The sequence below is a fragment of the Microtus pennsylvanicus genome, chromosome 8, assembly GCF_037038515.1.
Source record: "Microtus pennsylvanicus isolate mMicPen1 chromosome 8, mMicPen1.hap1, whole genome shotgun sequence".
Lineage (NCBI taxonomy): Eukaryota > Metazoa > Chordata > Mammalia > Rodentia > Cricetidae > Microtus > Microtus pennsylvanicus.
The window spans coordinates 81,607,025-81,629,238 of record NC_134586.1 but is presented as its reverse complement, the minus strand read 5'-3'; positions in this window follow the sequence as shown (position 1 = coordinate 81,629,238).

The window sequence follows — 22,214 nt, the reverse complement described above, 5'->3', positions numbered from 1 at the left end:
ATAATTTCAAATTTGTATCAATATACAAAAATCCATACCATTGTAAAATATTTAAGACTAGTAATTGCTTTTTTGGTTTAATAGTAGATTCAATAGTCTACCCTTTAATCCTATCATGGTTTTATCTTCCTTTTTTTAAAAATAAGTTCACTGAATCTAATTTACTTTGTTTAGCTTTCTTTTTCTGACCATTACCAATAATAACCTGCAACCACTCCCCAAACAAATTTCAAATATCCATAACCCACTAAATAACCAAAAAAAAAATCCACCACATATCTTGGGAATGTAGGTATCACTGTTTTAGATTGCTTTTGTTGTCTGGGGAATGTTGGCATTTCTCAGAGTCCCTGATAAAATTGAATTAATAGTCAAGTCCTGGGCAAGCTAGATGTATCATTTGTTGCTAGGTTCTGTGTAATGGCAAAGTGTAAGGCTTATCTAAAGCCCTAGCTGAAATAGGGCATGAGGCTAGACCATCTCAGCTATCTATCTTGAAACTATCCTTAGCAGTTTTTAATCCAAAGCAGATCTTTGGGTGATATTTGTCAGTTTAGTGGCATTACCACAATCCATGTGGAATTGTTATTGTGAGACTCTTTAAATTTTTGGAGACTTCAAATGTCACTGTTAGGAGTGGTCACAGTTCACTTCAGAAAAGTTAAACCTTTAAAATGTCATGTGCAGCAGATGTATCATTTGTTGCTAGGTTCTGTGTAATGGCAAAGTGTAAGGCTTATCTAAAGCCCTAGCTGAAATAGGGCATGAGGCTAGACCATCTCAGCTATCTATCTTGAAACTATCCTTAGCAGTTTTTAATCCAAAGCAGATCTTTGGGTGATATTTGTCAGTTTAGTGGCATTACCACAATCCATGTGGAATTGTTATTGTGAGACTCTTTAAATTTTTGGAGACTTCAAATGTCACTGTTAGGAGTGGTCACAGTTCACTTCAGAAAAGTTAAACCTTTAAAATGTCATGTGCAGCAGCTCTTGAGGAGGTTAAAGTACTACAATTTGTTAAGTATATCCGGAGTACAAAAGCTTAATTCCTAGGTACATGATAGAAACTCAAAATGAAAATCAGGAAAAGGAAGGTAGATGAAGCTTTTTTTCCCTAGAATTAGATAGTATAGTACTCAATATGACCATTATATCATGATAGAAAGTTTTAATATACATATATGTATATATTTAATTTTATTAATTTTGAGATAATATTTATACCTTAAGAAATGGTTTAAAGACTCAAAATAAAACCAATGAATTATTAAATGAGAGGCAATAGACTAGTCCCTTAATTTTTGTTTTTCTTCTGCCTCATATCAGTTGGCTCTTCCAGCATGTAACAGAGAATTTGGATATTCCTTTATCAAACATGCTTAAATTTAGAAAAGAAGAAAACCTCACTCCAACATGAAGACCAACTTTAATTTTTAATTGAACTGGGACTACAAAAAGACTATTTGTCTCAAATGTCTGTAAAGAACAGCAGAAACAAACATTTGGGGGATTCGTGAAATTTTATCCTATTAAAATATGATATATCTATAGGTCAGTTTATGCTTTTTCTTCAGACATTTTTCTCTGGATGATTCATCCTTTTTCTTGAGATGTCTCTTTTATCCATTAGTCTTTAGATTTCTTAGTTGGAAGCCTTCATTCTCCTGGAAAGACATTGCCTCAACCCTAACCTTGGGGAGTTTCCTTTTTGACAAGTTGTATCTGATCAAATGAACAGAATTTACTAGATTTATAAGATTGTGTAGATTGAATTTTTATTTGGGGTGGAAGTCCTTATGTATATGTGTTACTTCTATTGGTTAGTGAATAAAGCTGCTATTGCCCAATGGCTTAACAGCATATAGCCAGACTGGCAGAGATATATAGAGAGAAAGAAGGCAGAGTCAGTGAGAAGCCATGTAGCCAACTGGAAACATATGCTGGAGATGGAACTTTAGCCAATAAGCCACAGCCACATAGGGATGCACAGATTGATAGAAGTGGGTTAATTGAAGATATAAGAGATAGTCGGAAATATGCTTAAGTTGTTGGCAAAACAGTATTGCAAATAATATAGTTTCTGTGTAATTATTTCTGGTCTGGGTAGCTGGGAAATGAACAAGCAGCCTTCCCCTAACAAATTAGCATCAATTTGGGTGACTACATCCATAAAACCTGAGAGAGCACTTTTTTGGATGGGCTCTGTTTGCTTGCAGTGAGAAAGAGTGCTGTGGTCTTCCTGATACAGTAAATAGCAGAAAAAAATGTACACTTTCAAAACAGCAGCTTTCTGGTCTACGCTGCCAGCATAAACTTTGACTCTTTCAAGAGGCTGAGCACTTGAATGGGGGTTGTGGATAGCATGCTGCAAGCTACTTGGGGAGAACATGGACCAACTGGTTACCAGAGTGTAGGTGGTGAGCATGGCTCCCACCTGACAGTCTCAGAGGTGGGAAGAGATCTCTACCATGTTGAACTGGGTAGGAACAAAAGCCAAAGCAGCCTTAATCCTAGCCATGCCACTTAGCAGGTTCTGGTCAGAAAAGGATTGTAGATGCATGCTAAAGACAAATTCAGATAAAAAAGACCTCTAAATGGATTACATTGTGTCTAAAAATGTGTGTAGGCTTGGGAGAAAAAAGAAAAAGAGTATAGATAGTTATAAAAAGAAGTAAATAGTTTTTAAAAATAAAACACAGTCTTTCAAGATAAAGAGTAAACTTATAGAAAAAGTAATAGAGTAAGAAAAATATTACATGTAAAGATGGAAAATACACAGAGTATGGATTATGTATAACATTGTCTTTTCTTTGAATTTTTTGACTGTGGAGCTAAATACAGATAAACATTTCATTGTACATTCTGCTAAGCTAAACCAAAATATATATTTTGAAGGTATCTTGACTTCAAAACTGTTGCTTTGGAAAAGAGGTTCTACTTTCGTTTCCACAGAAGATGAGAACCCATAGATTCCTTCCGGACTAATGTGAACCTCCCTGAAATTGCAATGAACACCCCTAAAATTACTTCACCCAACAAAAAGTAGGAAGTAGTTTGGAGAGAACTACATCCAAATTCCCAAATATTGTTTATAAATATTTGTTACATTTAAAGGTGTATATACTATAGAGATGAATACTTTGCCCTGGTATGGATCTTGGTCTACTGATACAAATTTAAGGTCAGGTTTGTTATAGGTATATTTCTAGTCTTGATTAGGGTATTGTATTTGTGCACTTTATTTAAAAATACAATATATAATTAATAAATACATTTCATAGATAGTCATCTATAACAGTCAAGATTGTAGTCATGTTAATTAGGTTTTCTGGATGTATAGAGATATATTTCAAATGGATAGTTATTCTTCAAACCTTACAAAGACTAATGGGATATCACACTTAAAATGTATAATAACTGAGGATTTTTCATGACAGTGAGACACAGCTGCTCCTGACAGCACCAATCTACTTCAAGAGGATGATGTGCATGGAAGAGGTTTCTTTTTTTTTCTTTCTTTTTATTGATAAAAGGAGAATAAAGGAAAGAAAAAAAACAGATTTCCACCTCCTCCCAGCCTCCCATTTCTCTCCCCCTCCTCCCACTCTTCTCCCCCTCCTCCCACTCTTCTCCCCCTCCACCCACCCCTCTCCCCTTCCCCCCACTCCTCTCCCCCTCCCTCTTTAGTCCAAAGAGCAGTCAGGACTCTCTGAACATGGCGAACAATGAGGGCTGATGAGACGCCAAGGACAATGGCATGCGGTTTTGATCCTACACAATGTGCTGGCTTTGTGGGAGCCTAGCCAGTTTGGATGTTCACCTTCCTAGATATGGACGGAGGGGGGAGGACCTAGGACTTACCACAGGGCAGGGAACCCTGACTGCTCTTTGAAGAGGTTTCTTAAGGAGTTTGCTGGCCATTTCGGAAGGAAACTGCTCTTGCCTGAATTCCTCGATGGTATGCTGTATGAACTGTATAAGCAGGACCCACAGAAAAATGACTGGTAAACTTGCTTAAAAGTCGATGGCTTCCTACTTCATAAAAGAATCTGCCAGACATTCTGTAGTATACAGAAGAAAGCAACTGATGGACTTTGCTATTACAAGGCAGAACAGATCTTCAAATTTCCTACTCCATGGAAAAGTCTGCTGAATATTATGGGCCTATAGGCTGAAGACTAGATGCTCCAATGTTACATAAGAACTTTGGTGACTGTTGAGAAAGCAAGATATCTCTGTCAATTCTAGAGTTTTGGAAGTTGCTTACAATGCACTACCTGTTTACTTAGGTAATATTTTAACCTTCTGATATCATTGATGGAGTTGGATAATGTATAGTTATAGTTATAGTTTTCCTTAGTTATGATAAAAGATAAAGTTCATATAAATATTATAACTGTAATTATTGCTTCATACCTGTTTTGTTATATGTAATTTTATTATGTTAAATTTAAAACCTTCCTTTGTATTTGAACAGAAAAAGGGAGATTATGAAGAAAGTGCTTCTATATATGTATTGCTTTTATTGGTTAATGAATAAAGTTGTTCTGGGCAGTGGCTTAGCAGACTAGGCCAAGGTTGAAATTCCAAGCAGAGAGAGTATACAGAGTCAAGGATAACCCGTGTAGCCACTGCCAGAGACAGACTCCTTCGCTGGAGCCTGCCAAAACTTTATTGGTATGCCACGACATTGTGGTGATGCACAGATTAGTGGAGATGGGGTAGTTTAGGATATAAGAACTAGCTAGAAATATGCTTAAGCTATTGGCTAAACAGTATTTCAAATAATATAGATTCAGTGTGAATACTTTGGGCCTAAGCAACCAGGAACAAATGAGCAGTCTCCGAACTGTCATGCTGTTTGGGGAACTATCACTTCTTCTAATCAAGAGGTCTCCTGTTTGACTAATCTTTACCAATTTTGATGCTATCCATAGTTTGTTTTTCTCCTTTCAAAACAAAAGCAAAACACATATTCTGGTTTCAATTCTGAGGCAAACACATCTTTAAATTATGCAGGCTGACTTAATTCAATAGTTTTTCTTTCTATTATTCAATGTCTCAACAGTTGTTACTTTCTCGTTAACAATTAAAAAATTAAATTTAATAAAGCATTCTGAAATTTATCTCTGTATGGCTTTCTTACCACTTTCTGTTTATTAACCTTGTCTTTTAGAGTACAGTTAGATCTTTCTACCACTGTTTGCAATGTAGGATTGTGTGATATTCCTGTAATATGCTTTATGCTATAATATGTAAAAAATTGTTTGCTTCTACTAGAGACATATGTTGAAGCACCATCAATCTTAACTTATATAGGTATTCCTATAATAGCCATGACTTTTATGAAATGTGTAATTATAGAATCAGCCTTTTTAAAACTCAAAGCATCTGCCCATTGAAATTCTGAATATGAATCTATGGTATGGTGTACATACATAATTTTCCAAACTCTGTAAAATGAAACATTCCCATTTGCCAAATTTTATTTCTTTTAGTGTCCTTTGGGCTACTTCCTGTATGTAGTTGAGTTTGGCTATACAAATACTTAGGACATTTTTTTTTATAGTATCTTGGCTTATTGCCAAGTGACCAAAAAAATCTTTTTTTCATGACCTTTCTAATTCTGACTCTTAAAGCACATTTCCGACCAATAGCTAATCAAGTTCATAATTACCTTGTGCTAGATAGAGGTCATAGTAGACCCATATGGGATGTGATATATACATACATACATATGGGATGTGATATATATTACATACAAAGGATCATTTCTCATAATTGAATAAATCATCAAGTTAATTCTGAATCATTTAAAATAAGTTCAGACGTTTTCATATGTAAAACAAGTTTTTCTTCACATTAAGAATCAGTAAATACATTAAGAGGTCCTAGAAAACCTAATAATACTACGAGAATAGCATATAATTCTGACTTTTGATCAGAATCAAAGGGCTTTGAGCCATTTTACTTAAATTTGCTGACTTATGGCCTGCCTGCCCTGAATTTTGGTGTCAGTATAGAAGAGAGACTTCCCAGAAAATGTTTTCTGTAAAATTTGAGAAATGCTACAAATGGTTCTCCTTATTAACTGAAGTCTCTGGCTTTTATGATATTTGTTACTAATCTTGTCCAAGAAATTGCTGCAAACTCTTTGTAAATGTTTATTTTCTGTCTATAATAAGAAAATTTTAGCATTAGTAAAAGACATACAACAGTATCATCTGGGTCTATTTCTGTTAGTTGACCAAGGTTTAATTTTCCTTCCAGGATCAATTCAGAAAACTTTTTTACAAAGTTCTGTAATTTTTTACTATGTGTGGTAAAAAAAAAATATTCATTCTAAGATAATATCTTCTCTCTGCATTAGAATTTCAAAAGGAAAATTAATGAAATGTAAAATAACCAGAATAAATCAGACTGTGGAACCAAATGGTCCACATGTGCACACTGTAATTTCTTTTCTTTCAAAGCCAATTCTCTCTCAACTGATAATTTTCTTAGACTATTTAAATCTTTATCACCTCGTAAGGTTTGAAAAAACTTACTTAGATTTTGGGTTGTCAATTCAATTGTAGGCTATAGTCATTTACTATCACCCAGAAATTTTTGAAAAATCATTAAGCGCTCATAATTTATCTCTCCTGATTTGTACTTTTGTGGTGGAATTTTTTAAACCTATGTACCCTAGGTAATTAATTGAATGTCTTCTTTGTAATTTTTCAGAAGGAATTTGTAATCCTTAACAAGAAATATATATTCTTTACTTCTTCAAACATTTTCTCTAAGGTTATCTGCACCTGAATCAGCTAGTGAGATATCATCCATAAAATGCTCAGCTATATATTGATAAAACTGGTTATGAATTATTTCCATGGCTGGTGTACAAAATATTGACACAAGCTAGTGCTGTTTAACATTCCTTGTAGAAGAATTTTCTAGTAATACCTGCAGAGTAGTTGAGACTTATAAAAAATTCTTCTCTATTTAAGGGCTAGACTTTTCTAGCTCAGGGTAATAAGAAAATACACACACACACACACACACACACACACACACACACGCGCGCGCGCGCATACACACACACTTTCTTATCTCAACTTAAGATAAAAGGAACAAGCACATACTTTCCTGACCATAACCTTCTCTTTTACTTCACATTAAAAAAATTGCTTTCTAAAAATGTTTTTGTCTACACATAGTTACATCTCTTTACATGTAATTGCATATCTCTCTTTACATACATACGTCTCTCTTCTACACAACCACACATCTCTCTATGCATTGTTACTTTTATTTACCCAGTTACATTCTCCACAAATTCTGTATTCTCCACACAGCTATATACATTCACACTTATTTACACAAGCACATCTCTCTCAACACAGTTGCATTTTCACAGTCATATACTTCTTCTTTTATGTACATTTCTCTTACATACACTTATCTCTTCTATACAGTTATATCCTCTATATTTCTCTACCCACTCAGCTACTTTTCTTCATACCTCTCTCTGCATATTTAGTTACAACTCTCTTTCAGCACACACACATACCTCACCTTTCTTCTTTTTATAACAAAGTCTCAACAGATATGAATCATATTTTCAGGATAATACACACTTCTTGAGTAAACAATAAGAAACAGAACAAAATTGATCACACAGACTCTCTCAGGCTAGAGAGATCATGTTATATGGGCATGGGAGTAAAGTCAGCACATAGCTCTGAGGGGCTAGTGTTTCCAGACAGAGATTGACATTGAAATTAGGAACTTAAGCAATAAATAGTTAGTTGGCTGAACTATGAGATTAGGAATATGTTCAGAAATCCCATTACTGCAGGGGATTATGTCTTCGAAAGTTGCTTCATGTCTAAACTTGATTCAGCAATAAACACCTGGGAATTTGTCCTCGTGTATTGATCTCTACAGGCAACCAGTTTGCTTTAAATCTGTTCTGAAGTCTAAAATTAGCTGTCATTGTGGCTGAGGATACTATTATTTTCTTATGTCAATCCAAGTAGTGAATATTATTCTACTATTATTTCTATTCATTAGAATGATAAAATTAAGCAAAAATCATCTTCCTGATCATCCGCAGCTATATGTGTTCCCATGGATGAAATGGTTTTACAAGATAAACATACAAATAGTCGGGAAAGGCCCATTACTGTTATTGGGGAAGAAATGTATCCACTTGATAAAAATTATAGACAGAGACAGATGGTTATTCATAGGCATGATCTTGTAAGCCTTGCTTCATGAGATTCTCACCATGAGATAGTTGCTCATCAGGTGGATTGACCTTATGACTATCAATCATCATCTGCTCTATATTCTCAGTGACTTCTATTAAAGCCCTTGCTAACAGCAGCTCTCATCATTTTACTTTGTCTTCTAAAGCTGCTCTGTCATCCAGAGCAGTATTATTTTCTATAAAAGGCATTAAGTCTTTTAATTGTTCTTTGGAGTTGTTTCTCCAATGTTTACAAAAAAATTATTGAAGCAAATTTGATGTGAGGACTTGAGAGCAATCCCCTATGGTGTTTCCAGATGGCAAAGGATTATCTCACCTGTCCTATGTTAATATGCATTCCTTAGTCCAATGTTTGTCTTAGCCACACCTTTTGCATATTCTGGAAGGTTAGGCTTTTTTTGTATGGATTCTCTCTCTCTAAAAAGAAAAAAAAAGCTTCATAGGACTACCTTGCCTATAATCTTTTTTCAGATGATTTCTCAGTTTGCTTTTTCTTAAAATTTTTAGTGGTCACTCCTCCTATTCACCTATCTAAGTATCATTACAAGCATGAGGTCCAATATCAGCTATATTTCTAATCCATTCACCTATTGGTGCTGATCTTGACTTGAAAGGCCCATTCACTTTTTTCATTCTGAATTAGAATTTTAAAAAATCAAATATTCAATTAATATTTTTCTAACTTCTGGATCTGATGTTATTCTATTTACAGCTGAAGTCAATCTTTGTAATAAGTCAGTGAAAGTTTCTTTGGGTCTTATATATGTTTAGTACGTGGTTCAGTTCTCTTTCCTGATTCTTCAAGGTTGTACCAAGCAGTCAAAGCTGCTGTATGGCATAAAGTCAACATAGAGTCAAGGTATCATTATCAAATAGAACCTGCCTTTCCACATCAGCATAATGACATAATAAGGATTTGATCTTGGGAAATATGATAGTCTATAGTCCTACCTAGTTGTTTCATGGCCCTAGGTTTGTCTCTCTAAGCAGTTCTCCACTGTAACTGAGGACCAGCTTCCAATCCTGTCATAACTAAATCTTTAAAGTCATGTGGAATAATTCTGTTCTGTGTGCACCATGATTTTAACATCTACCTCACAGAAGGTTAATGCATGCCATATGAAACTATTGCTTTCACAAATCTCTTAGAATCAAGCACTTCTATTTTATCCCTGTTAATTTCTGAATAGCCTTGGAGAAATATATTATCTGATGGTCATTCTTGAATGGTAATTGGATACATTAAGGCTGATTTTCTGATAACTTTGGACCTCTCCTCTTCCGTTTTATAATGCAGTGCTGCAGTATCTCCTGCTCTAAACTCTTCTGCGAGTAAATACTTTTTTTGGTTCTATTAGTCTGTCTATCTAAGAATTTTATCTTATCTTTTTTTTGTATTTGGCACTTATATCAAACAACTTATAAGGGATAAAATGAGAATTAGCAAAATAATAATTTACATTATGTCAATCCCACTTAAGTTGATTATCTCCTCATTTAATTGATCCATTTTTCAAACCATCCATTGTTAAACTGTAGAAGACCTAAATCCATGTATCATAGTGTTTTCCATTTTTAACATGGGGAAAAAAATTTTTTTTTTTAATTCTACATTTTAAGAATTTTCAGTTGTCTCACCAAATCTGATGATGATGGCAATGAAATGTGATTCTGGCTGTTGTTGCATAGCTCAGTTGACCAGAGAACACAGAAGGTGCACAGCTTGGCTGAGGACAGCTATAGCTGCTTACATATAGCTGTGGAGAATGTGTGGTGGTTGCAACAACAATAGAATCTGTAGTGGATGTTGAGGTGGCTAAGCTAGTGGCAGCATCTGAGGAGGGCTTCGAGGGAAAATCTACAACCTACAAGAAAAAGGAGCCAAAGAGCAATCATCTGAAAAGTGAACACAGGGGATCTTGCAGAACAAACACATGTGAAGAAGTGGAAGTGAGAGTGCAGAGCCTCCTGAAGACCATGCTGATTGGGAGTGGGCAAAAAAACTCAAGTGGTGTTTGGAGCCCAGGCACCTGTGGAGTTCGGGGTGCAGGTGGACTCTTATAGAGATGATGCAAGAAGAAAATTTCAGACTCACTCAGATTTGAGGCAAGAGAAGAAAATCCAGTGCGCTCTGGTGTCTGTGACTGTAGCAGCTGCAAAACCAAAGGCGACTGGCTATTTGGTGCTTTCGTGCTCTGTAGGATGCTGTGTGAAGTGTTTATGTAATTAACTTTATCAATAAAAATCAGGAGTCAGATTACAGATTAATAATCTGAAGATCAGAAAAGCAAAAAAGCCAATGGTCACCACCTCTCTCTTCTATTCCTCAACCAAAAAGGTGGAGATCCTTTCTAAGCCCCACCTTATGACTTCTTCACTCCCCCAAAACCTCAATAGTTAATTTTGATCACCTAATCCTAGCTCCATCCTCTGATTCAAGCAAACTTTATTGTCAGAATGCAGTTAAAATATTATACAACAATGTGTTTTTCATTGTGTCATATGTCAAAGTGATTATTACTTAGCAGCTGTGTCTTTCACTACAACAAAGTGTAGTGTTTACATCTTTTCTGCAGGTAATCTACACAGTCACATTAATTTAGTCAATTAAAATCTAACCAAGTTTACACACTCCATACCAAGTTTGGTAAAATGAAATTGTAAGAACAAGATTTGATGTCCTATATGTACCAAATATATAAGTATTCTTTTTCAATTTGACAACTATTTTTAAAATATGTAATAAACATTTCCTATATGAATTTAAGTTTTATGATTATCCTATGCAATGTTGGAACAGTACATTTCAGACCAAAATAAAAGGAGAAAAAGCAATCAATAGCAAAGAGAAATCAAAAAGAGAAAAAGTAAAAATAAATTAAAGACCAAAATTATATTTATGAAGCTTATCTCTGGATTACACTTTTATTCTTAAGAATATTTTGTAAAAGATAATGATAACCCTTTTTTGAATTCATCCATCATTAATTATAATCCACTCTAAAACCTCTGAGATGGTTGTGGAATTAAAGATTTAGTCCCCCTGTTTGTTCATTTGTAAGGCTACTTTTAAAATCCAGATTATCCTCATTGTGTTTTAGCTACAAATAAAATAATTAGAGGAATGTTTTATACATACATTCTCATTTTATCACAAATGAAAATGTTTTGCTTGTAAAACCATATTGAGGGTTCCTATTTACTTAGTTGAACAAAGTGTTATAAATGTGAAAGACTGTGATGCTCAGACTCAAGAGGATGTCAGGGTGTCCAGGTGATTCACTTCTTCAAAGCCTTTATTGTCAATTTTTCTATATTTATGTTTGAGTTGTTCATCTTTAAATCCTGGTAACAAACATTGCTTAAGATTAATATGAACAATTCCTTTGAGACACTACGCAGATATAAATAATATCCAACATCAGTACTTGTATGAAGTAATCTAAAGTGAAACGAAGGTGCAGAGGATAGAATGCATGGATCTTATAAGGAACCCAGTGCAATGATGGCCAATATCAAATCTATAAGACATCCACAAAGCTGTCTATAAAACCACATCCTGTGTCTGCTATTTACCCACACCTGGAAACCGCTTTGCAAGGCAAGAAACTAGCATGCCTTGAATGATGTGATGTTCTGCAAAGATAGTAAAGTCCCTATAAGATGTAATTATAAAAGTTCAAAAATAATCTTTGTTTATATGTGTCAGATACAAGCATATTTCCTTGGAAATGAAGCCTTCTCTTATCTAAGTTGGCAGGCGGTAGCTGGTGCTGCTTCTTGAATTCAGCTTTCTTGCAATTCGGGGAGTAAAACCACACCAGGGCAGAGCCTTTTAGCATGGCCTTTGTCTCCTGTCTCAACAGTTTCAGTGGAATTCTGAGTGCTGCTTTAAGTACTTTGCTCTTCCATTAACTTGAAGCCAAGATGTATAATTTTTAAACTGTACTTGCATATAACTCCCAAACAAATATGAAATGAGTAAGTATCATAAGATATTTTTAAAACCACTAGTTAACAATAGGATAAATCAGATGTAAATGCTTAAGTGAAAATTTTTGTTCACAATGCTAAGAAATAAATACCATTCCAGCTCAAGACAACTTAATCTCTACGGATCTTGAGTATGTCCTTAATGTTGCCCATTGCACAATATGTTCCTGCATTGCCAAGTTGAATGTAATACAAAACCACAAACTTGCTTCTGATGCTTAATTATTGTCTATAAAATTCATCTATGAAATAAGAGTAAAGTCTAGAGATTCCCGTAATATCAGGCCAATATCACAATATTTTATAAAGCAAATAAAATGTAATTTCAAAATAAGTGCTTTTACGATAATGGCAAAACAAAACACAAAGAAAATAATTGCGTATCCCCAATCACCCTTTTTATTATCCCAAACCCCACCACTACGACCACTTCTCCTACTCAACTATCCCTACCCTGCTTCTTTGTGACTTTGTGCAGAACTTCTGCAGGATAAGCCTGACATCTCTATGACCTTTATTGCTGTGGCAATGGCATATCCAGAATCAGTTGAGTTGTGTTCCTACCTCCAGATTTAAAGACTTTTTTTTTTTGATGCTGTAAAGTATCTACCTAAAATACACTTTTTTGAGATACGGTGGTGCTGACATCCAAGCGTGCACATCCTAGAGTCTAGTCAGAAGATTTTGATACATATTCAGAGTCAAGAATCACAATGGAGTTCAAACTATAGAACTCCACTGGAAGACAAAATCAGCCTTTTATTTTTCCTACCAGACTGCTTAAATGTTCAACTTGGAAACAGTAGCAGCAAGGAGTCTGAAATAAAGAGGCTATTTTTAAAACTTTAATTTTTTTTCTCCATAATTCCTGAAAAAAGCAAGAATAGCTTCCACTACTCTTCTTGCAATGTTTTGTTTGGTTTCCTTTGATGAGCTATTCATGCCATAGGGCAGGGACTGCTTCTGTGGCCTGCTACAAATTTAAAGCTTGAATTATGTTCAATACTTCCTTTAAGAACAGAAGAGTTATGCCAATGTGGCATATAAAGATAATAAGTAAAAATTGTTACATTACTTAACAAGATTTTAGGGTATTTTATAATACCTTTAATTAATTCTTTGAGAATTTAATACAAAATATTTTGATCATATTCAGCCACTCTCTTCCTCCCAGATCTACTCTCATCTCCCTATCCTCCCAATTTCCTGTTCTGTGCCTTTATTGCAATCAAATCATAACTTTATCATTTCTCCTTTTCCCCTCCTCCCTTCTATCTTCTCTGTGTCTGAAGTCCCTCCAAAAGCACAGTCTCCTTAACCATTGTTTTTACATAAACATAAAAGAATCAGTATCTAAATAGGACTTGCTGAATACATTGTGGTTGTGTACACTTGCTTCTAGGGCTAATCATTCAGCACTTTGCAACGAATAGGACGGGTAGGGCCCGTGAGATTCACCACATCTACATTAGGTTGTCAACTCTTGCTGTTATTATTCCAGTTGTGTTTAAAAAGCTGTGTTGCTGAGATTTCACTTTTTGGTGACATTCAAATCTACTTAATATACTTTTCCTATCTGAATGAATCCCCAGGACTTAAGAATAACAATGCAGTGTTAGCAAGTGTTCTTCTTCAGAGCAGAAAACTGAAGTTCACCTATTCCAGACTATTCCCCAGGATGCAATCCTGGGTACATTTCAGAACTTCTATATGTTTCTAACAAACTATTTAATGCTGCAAATGGAGAAGTTGAGGGTGGATGAATAATTAGAATTAAAAATAATGTTTCTATGACAGTGAATGATTGCTTCCACTGTGACCAATGGGTTAACTACCTACAGTGGTGCTGGAGTGGTGAGGGCAGAGAACAATTTCCACTTCACAAAACTGGAGTCTGTTTGAGAAGCTATTTTACTGTAACTGGGCAGTAACTGCTGAAATATGCAAGAGCAGAAAACAGTTAATCAGTATTTTTTGTTTATAAATGTCTATTCTCATTTTAAAAGACTTGGTTATAAACCATTATTAGTCATAGTCAATTTCAAACAAATAAAGGTAACATGATATAAAAACTAATAATTTGGTGTGGATTTTGTCTTATCTGTTTGGATGCAGTAAATCAGTATTTAATAGTAAGTGAAATAAACTAAGGGACTATGCAGACTGCCCATCTAAGACAAGTCCCTTAATCGGTGTTTTTATGAGTTACCTGAATGACCCAACAAGACCAGAACTACTATTGTCTCATTTTACTTACATTTTACACTTAGCTTCCTGGCATTTGACCCATTTAAATAATGCTGATGAAATCGCATATTCAGTTTTGATTGTGATTGATTACTTGACGTCAATATCACAAATTGCAGTTCATGTAAAGGGAATTATCCTTTATTGGTGCCTCAGCTGAGACATCTGGCCAATGAACCCTTTTTTTCCCTCATTCTGGTGTATAAAAGCATGTCTTTTTATTTGATAAGAAGGTAAACCATTGAGTACAGTTTGTGTTACCCAGCTCTTTTTGGGTATGTGACTTTTCATAGAATGAGATCAACCTACCAAGAGTAAAAGCATTAAGGTAAACCAACTGCCGGCTACTACAGAAGGCCAGAAGAGAGTCCAAGAAGGGCCCGGAACAAGAAACTAATGAAGATTGGTTTTTGCACTTCTCTATATCACACCCCTTTCCAATTTTGAATAGTTGAAAAAAGTCAAAGAACAATTTGTTATGAAATTCTAAAAACGTAATTTAAAGCTGAAGCTACTTCCATCGAATCGCCCCAGTCCTGGGACTCAATTGTTATGTTCTAAACTGTTAGCTCTGTAACTCTTGAAAACTTTCCCTACTCCCTGGGTTCCCCACGATCTGAGGGATCTGAACCTTTATACTTTCCTGTGTCTGGTATTACTACCAAAATCTTACTCCAGTTACTACTAGATAATTTTCTAGGGTCAGAGGAATAAGTGGAAGTCACCAGAGATAATACATCACTGGCAGGCAGGAAAGTATACAAAGATGGTCCCACACAGTTTCTGTGGAGTCAAAAGAGTTTTTAACACTTTTATGTTCCATAAAGCTTTTGTTGTCCTATGTTATTGACAATTATAATATTCTGTGCTTCTTTTAAAAATGTATGAAACCCTATATTGGATAGCTATCACGTGACAGTGAAGCTTTTAGTTTAAACTCTTTATGTGTTTTTGCATTTCATATTATTCTACATTTTTATTTTGTTACCCTCAGGGGTTGAAGCTTGAATCAAATAACCTTCCTTTTTTCCTAAGTATAACTGTCATTGGCCATACAGGTTTCTCTCATTTCATCATTTCTCCCTTCTGTCCTGACCACATCCTATCCCTCCCTGCCTCTCATTTCCCACACCATGACGACTATTTTCTAAACAATATTTCTGGGTTACTGTGGAGGTGTAACCTATATAGAATTGGATGTTTTGCTTACATTTACAGTTCAGTAAGTTTTTGTGCTATACACTTTGAACTGTTTCTTCTATCTTTCCTCAGCTTTGTGTTGAAAGTCATTATGCACAATGCCATTACCTTTCTTTTACTTACATAGTTACCCCTCTGAAATGTTCAACTGTTCATTGAAATTGGCATACAATTGCCAATATGTCATGCTATGATATTTGTCAATAACCAATGCTATTAAATTCCTCACAAGTTTCCCCTAAGATTGTTGCCTAAATAAACCCCTTGGACGTTTTACAAGAAGTGGAAGTTTGCAGCAGAGCACAGGTGTTTCCAATACATAACAGACTTTGTGCATTTGCTACGACAGAGAGCAACTGGGTAACACTCCACTGGGTGTCTTACTGGGGTTTCTGTGTCTCTGACAACACTCATTGTTATCCATTTGCCAATTATTGCTTCATATGGTAAATATTAGTATTATTTCTCTGTCCCTGTTATTCATAACATCTCTTTATACACTTCTTAAGTATGTAGCTTCCTAGTGCGTGAATAATTTGCTGTGTCATATGCCCAGTTCTGCCAAGTGTTCTCTTTATCCTATTCACTTGACTTCTCAAGAGACTTTGTTTTAGTTCCTTTGTTCCTAAATATAAACTATCAAGATGTGAGAAGTGGATTTCATCTGTAGTTTCAGCTGCTCTGGAAACCGAGGCAAGTGGGTCACTAGAATCATCTAGGCATTCAACACTAGGTGTGTGTGTGTGTGTGTGTGTGTGTGTGTGTGTGTGTGTGTGTGAAACTTACCTATCATTTCCACAATTTTCCTTCTGTTATTTGTGCCTTTTTGTCTGGCTATTCTCCAGATTATTGTCATTCTCCCTATGATATAATCATGAACATATAATTATGGGTTTTCCTACCTTTTTTACTTACCTCTTCCTTACATATGTTCTTCTTTGATTCATGATTTTACAAACATTTTTATAATTGAACCTAGAGTTTTTCTAATAATTTAAATGAATTTACATACTCTTTGATGTGTGCCTACTAAACAAATATTCTTAATTCTTTATTTTGTGTTTAATCCACCAAATCATGGAACTTGGTTTAAAATAGAAGGATTCTCCTATGGCTACAGAAATTTGACTGAAACGCTTGTCTCTCCAAATGAGAAGAATGTATGATCCTTGAGTAAGGCACCATTTTCAGTGAGACTTGCCTTTGTGTAATACATGCTATAATGTTTCCCTTTTTATGCAACAGCAAGTTTACTAGACAGTTCTACTTTCAGAAAACATTCTTTAAGTGGACATATTTTAATGTATATCTTTTAATTATTTTATTTCTTAATCTCGTGATCATTTTATTTCTTACTTCAATTTGTAACACTCCTATTAGTCTTAATAGACTATTTAGACACATATTTCCAAAATTAAAAGTAAATTAGCAAAACATATTTTCAGAAGTGGAATTTACTTTTTTTATTCTGATTTACTCAGGATTTTCATGGGGGTTCTGATGAATTTTTCCACTGAGAGATTTTTTCTTCTAAGCAAATGGCTCCAATATAGAGATTAGATTAGCCTCCAGAAAGCACACAAAAGGCTGAAGAAAGAGAGATGCAAAGAATCTTTCAAGGATCAAACTGTGTCCTTTTTTATTTTAGTTTTTGTGAAATTATAATATAATCAACCATTTTCCCATCCATATTCTTTGTCTAAATCCTCCCACTTACCTTGCTCTTTATAAAATTCTGTTCTGTTTTTACATATATGTATAGATTTGCTCTCTTTCCATTTTCTTTACTGTACAATATATGTATGCATATTTCCTTAGTACTTTTATAGCTGATCCCACTACCACAGCCACATGTGTGTCGGTGCATTCGGTTCCATGTGTGTGTTATTGCTTTTGGTTCCATGTGTGTGTCAGTGCATTTGGTTCCACATGTGTGTCAGTGCATTTGATTCCATGTGTGTGTGTCTCTGAATTCAGTTCCATGTGTGTGTGTCACTGCATTTGATTCCATGTGTGTGTCAGTGCATTTGATTCCATGTGTGTGTGTCACTGCATTTGATTCCATGTGTGTGTCACTGCGTTTTTTTCTAGTTTATTTTATTTTTTATTAAAAATTTCTGCCTCCTCCCCGCCTCCCATTTCCTTCTCCCTCCCCCCACTCCTCTCCCCCTCCTTCTCCAGTCCAAAGAGCAGTCAGGATTCCCTGCCCTGTGGGAAGTCCATGGTCCTCCCCCTCCATCCAGGTCTAGGAAGGTGAGCATCCAAACAAGCTAGGCTCCCACAAAGTCAGTACATGCAGTAGAATCAAAACTCAGTGCCATTGTACTTGGCTTCTCAGTCAGCCTTCCTTGTCAGCCATGTTCAGAGAGTCTGGTTTGAGCACATGCTCCATCAGTCCAGCTGGCCTTAGTGAGCTCCCATTAGATCAGCCCCATCATCACAGTGGGTGGGCGCACCCCTCCTGGTCCTGATTTCCTTGTTCATGTTCTCTCTCCTTCTGCTCCTCATTTGGACCTTGGGAGCTGAGTCCAGTGCTCCAATGTGGGTCTCTGTCTCTATCTCCATCCATCGCCAGATGAAGGTTCTAGGTGATATGCAAGATATTCATCAGTATGGCTGTAGGACAGGGCCATTTCAGGCACCCTCTCCTTAGCTGCCCAAGACACTAGCTAGGGACATCTCCCTGGACACTTGGGACCCCCTCTAGAGTCAAGTCTCTTGCCAACCCTAAGATGGCTCCCTTAATTAAGATATATACTTCCCTCCTCCCATATCCACCCTTCCTTTATCCCAACCATCCCATTCCCCCAAGCTCTCCCCATCTTCCCCCTCTCAGTTTTCTCTCCTCATTTCTTCTTTCCCCCATCCCACCCCACCCCCAAGCTCCCAATTCTTGCCCGGCAATCTTGTCTACCTCCAATATCCAGGAGGATAAATATATGCATTTGATTCCATGTGTGTGTTATTGCTTTTGGTTCCATGTGTGTGTCACTGCATTTGATTCCATGTGTGTGCCACTGCATTTGATTCCATGTGTGTGTGTCACTGCATTTGATTCCATGTGTGTGCCACTGCATTTGATTCCATGTGTGTGTGTCACTGCATTTGATTCCATGTGTGTGTCACTGCATTTGATTCCATGTGTGTGTCACTGCATTTGATTCCATGTGTGTGTGTCACTGCATTTGATTCCATGTGTGTGCCACTGCATTTGATTCCATGTGTGTGTTACTGCATTTGATTCCATGTGTGTGTGTCACTGCATTTGATTCCATGTGTGTGCCACTGCATTTGATTCCATGTGTGTGTTACTGCATTTGATTCCATGTGTGTGCCACTGCATTCGGTTTCATGTGTGTGTGTCACTGCATTTGATTCCATGTGTGTGTTACTGCATTTGATTCCATGTGTGTGTGTCACTGCATTTGATTCCATGTGTGTGTGTCACTGCATTTGATTCCATGTGTGTGTCACTGCATTTGATTCCATGTGTGTGTGTCACTGCATTTGATTCCATGTGTGTGCCACTGCATTTGATTCCATGTGTGTGTTACTGCATTTGATTCCATGTGTGTGCCACTGCATTCGGTTTCATGTGTGTGTGTCACTGCATTTGATTCCATGTGTGTGTTACTGCATTTGATTCCATGTGTGTGTGTCACTGCATTTGATTCCATGTGTGTGTGTCACTGCATTTGATTCCATGTGTGTGTCACTGCATTTGATTCCATGTGTGTGTGTCACTGCATTTGATTCCATGTGTGTGCCACTGCATTTGATTCCATGTGTGTGTGTCACTGCATTTGATTCCATGTGTGTGCCACTGCATTTGATTCCATGTGTGTGCCACTGCATTTGATTCCATGTGTGTGTCACTGCATTTGATTCCATGTGTGTGTCACTGAATGTGATTCCATGTGTGCCACTGCATTTGATTCCATGTGTGTGTCACTGCATTTGGCTCCATGTGTGTGTCACTGCATTTGATTCTATGTGTGCGGCACTGCATTCAGTTTCATGTGTGCGGCACTGCATTCGGTTTCATGCGTGTGTCACTGCATTCGGTTTCATGTGTATGTCACTGCATTTGATTCCATGTGTATGTCACTGCATTCGGTTTCATGTGTGTGCCACTGCATTTGGTTTCATGCGTGGGTCACTGCTTTCAGCTCCATGTCTGTCACTGCTTCCAGTTCCTTTTGTTCTAACTACCATGTCTCAGAGAATGTATTTTGGAGATTGAAATTTATTAAAACCCCTCAGCTCCTGTGCCAAACACTTACATACATTGTTTGAAATCTACTAGTCATACTCATTCTATTTTATGTCTCTATACTTTAAAAAGAAAGTACCAAAATAGACAATAGTTCAAGATCATATGGGATCTACATGTGACTTGTGAGTCAAATTTTCTGACTCTAAATTTCCCCTAATTTCAGAACTATATTTTCTACCTTCTAATGCTTTCTTGGATTTTTTTGCAGTAAATATTCTCATAATAAAGAAAATAAACTTAATTTTAAGTTATCTGTTCTAATGCTATTCTTTGAATATCTTCTAAATAGTTTGCACTTAGTTATTAGTGGCTTAAAATATGGCATGTCTGGGGAACAATTAAAATTTTCACTATAACTCTGAAAGAGCCTTTCAAATTCTCCACTTACTTTAGCTGGAGATGTTGCTTTGTTTACTTTGTCACTTGTAAGTATTGATTTTCTTGGATAATTTTAAGGCCATAGTGTTTTTCATTAAGATATGTATTAATTTTTAAGAATGCAAATCTACTCGGTGATTATTTTACCTCATAGGAATTAACTATATTGTAGGAATATAGGGTTTTCACTGACCAAACAGAAATAGGCTACCTTTCATACTGTGCTCCTGATGTCTAGGTTACATTCTACATTCTTCATTGCTTTGTGCTGGGGCCTTCTGAAACAATGAATAATTCCCCTCTTTTAGTATGTCCTTACCCAAGAGCTGTTATTTATAGATCATGAACATGCTCATTTCATTTTCTTTTATAGAGTACATAGTATTTTCATTTCTGGTTCTCATCACTGTTCTCCATTGTGAAGAATTTTTCTACTCTTGGACTTTCTCAAATCATCCAGAGTGCCTGACAAATTTTTCCAAACAGAAATATATGAAGATTAAAGATGCAATTTCAACCCAATCCAATTGTTCTTTTCCAGAGTTACATTATCAGGTGAGATATGCAGACTAGATTTCTGTCTGGTATTAGGGACCACTGGATAACTAGACTTCATCTACAAATTGAGCCAGTTTATATATGACAATTTCAATCTGAGGTATAAAGCTCTACCAGAATTTGAGTGTTCTAATACCTCCTACTCTTATGATAATGAGTTTTAAAATTCTCACTATAATAAAGAATTATAAGATTTAATAAGTAGAATTAATCTTTTTTGTGATAACTATTTCAAGCCCAGTATTATTTATAAGGATATTTTTTTTTACTATTTTCTGGTTTGTATGGTTTACTAGTGAATCACATTTTGAACCTGTTCAACTATAGCATTTATTTGGAATTAAGAATGGTAAAATTTAAAAGATACCACGTACTTGAGAACACTGGCTATGATATATAAAATTATAGGGATAAAGAAACATTAATACGACAAAACATGATTTTGAATTTCCCACATATTTTAGGGAACAGAAAACATAATATAACTAACAATATATGTAAATCCTACAGTACATTTAAAGAATTGTTGAAAATAAACAGAACTCATGATACCTTAGAATAAAGATATTAGAACAAGGGCAGGATGGTTAGCAGCAGACATGTGAGGTGTTCACCTTCTAAGCACAAGAAGAAGCAAATTTATAATGTTATTTTCAACGAATTTTTAATTTTATTTAATAAACCATTTTTTGTCTTACTTTGAATCACATATATTTTTTTTCCTTAAGATAAGAATAGGAATCAAATTCCTGACCTAGAAACATGGACACTGTGCTCATTTCCCACTTAGTAAAGACTTCTTGATATTGATGAATGTTTCACCCAAGAAACTGGAGCACTGGAATTTTCCACCTGGTCAACACCTAACATCTCTCAATTGCTTACTAGCAACCAAAATTTCAGTGCATTAAGTCCTCCAGCCACTCAACTCCTCTCTTTTCTCGTTTTCCATCACTCCCTCCTGGAACACCTTTTCAACTTGCACATACATGAGCCCTTGAGACCTAAAGTTCTAAGTATACCCTCACTTACACTTTCTCTTCCCTCATACTCTTGACCATCAACCTTCTTGTCAAACCAGTCTTCAATTTAAGCATCTATTTTCTCAGTTTATACCCCTGGTGTTTCTAAAGGAAAGTCATGTAACTAAGCATATTTTCTCTATTAAAAATTTAACAGGAAGCTGAACGGGAAGCTCTCAGGCATGGCCTTCCATGTTCCTACGTACAATGTGTACATCCTGGATCTGGCATGATGCCTGGAGAACGATACCAAGGATGAAGACATCACGAAAGTGGTAAAA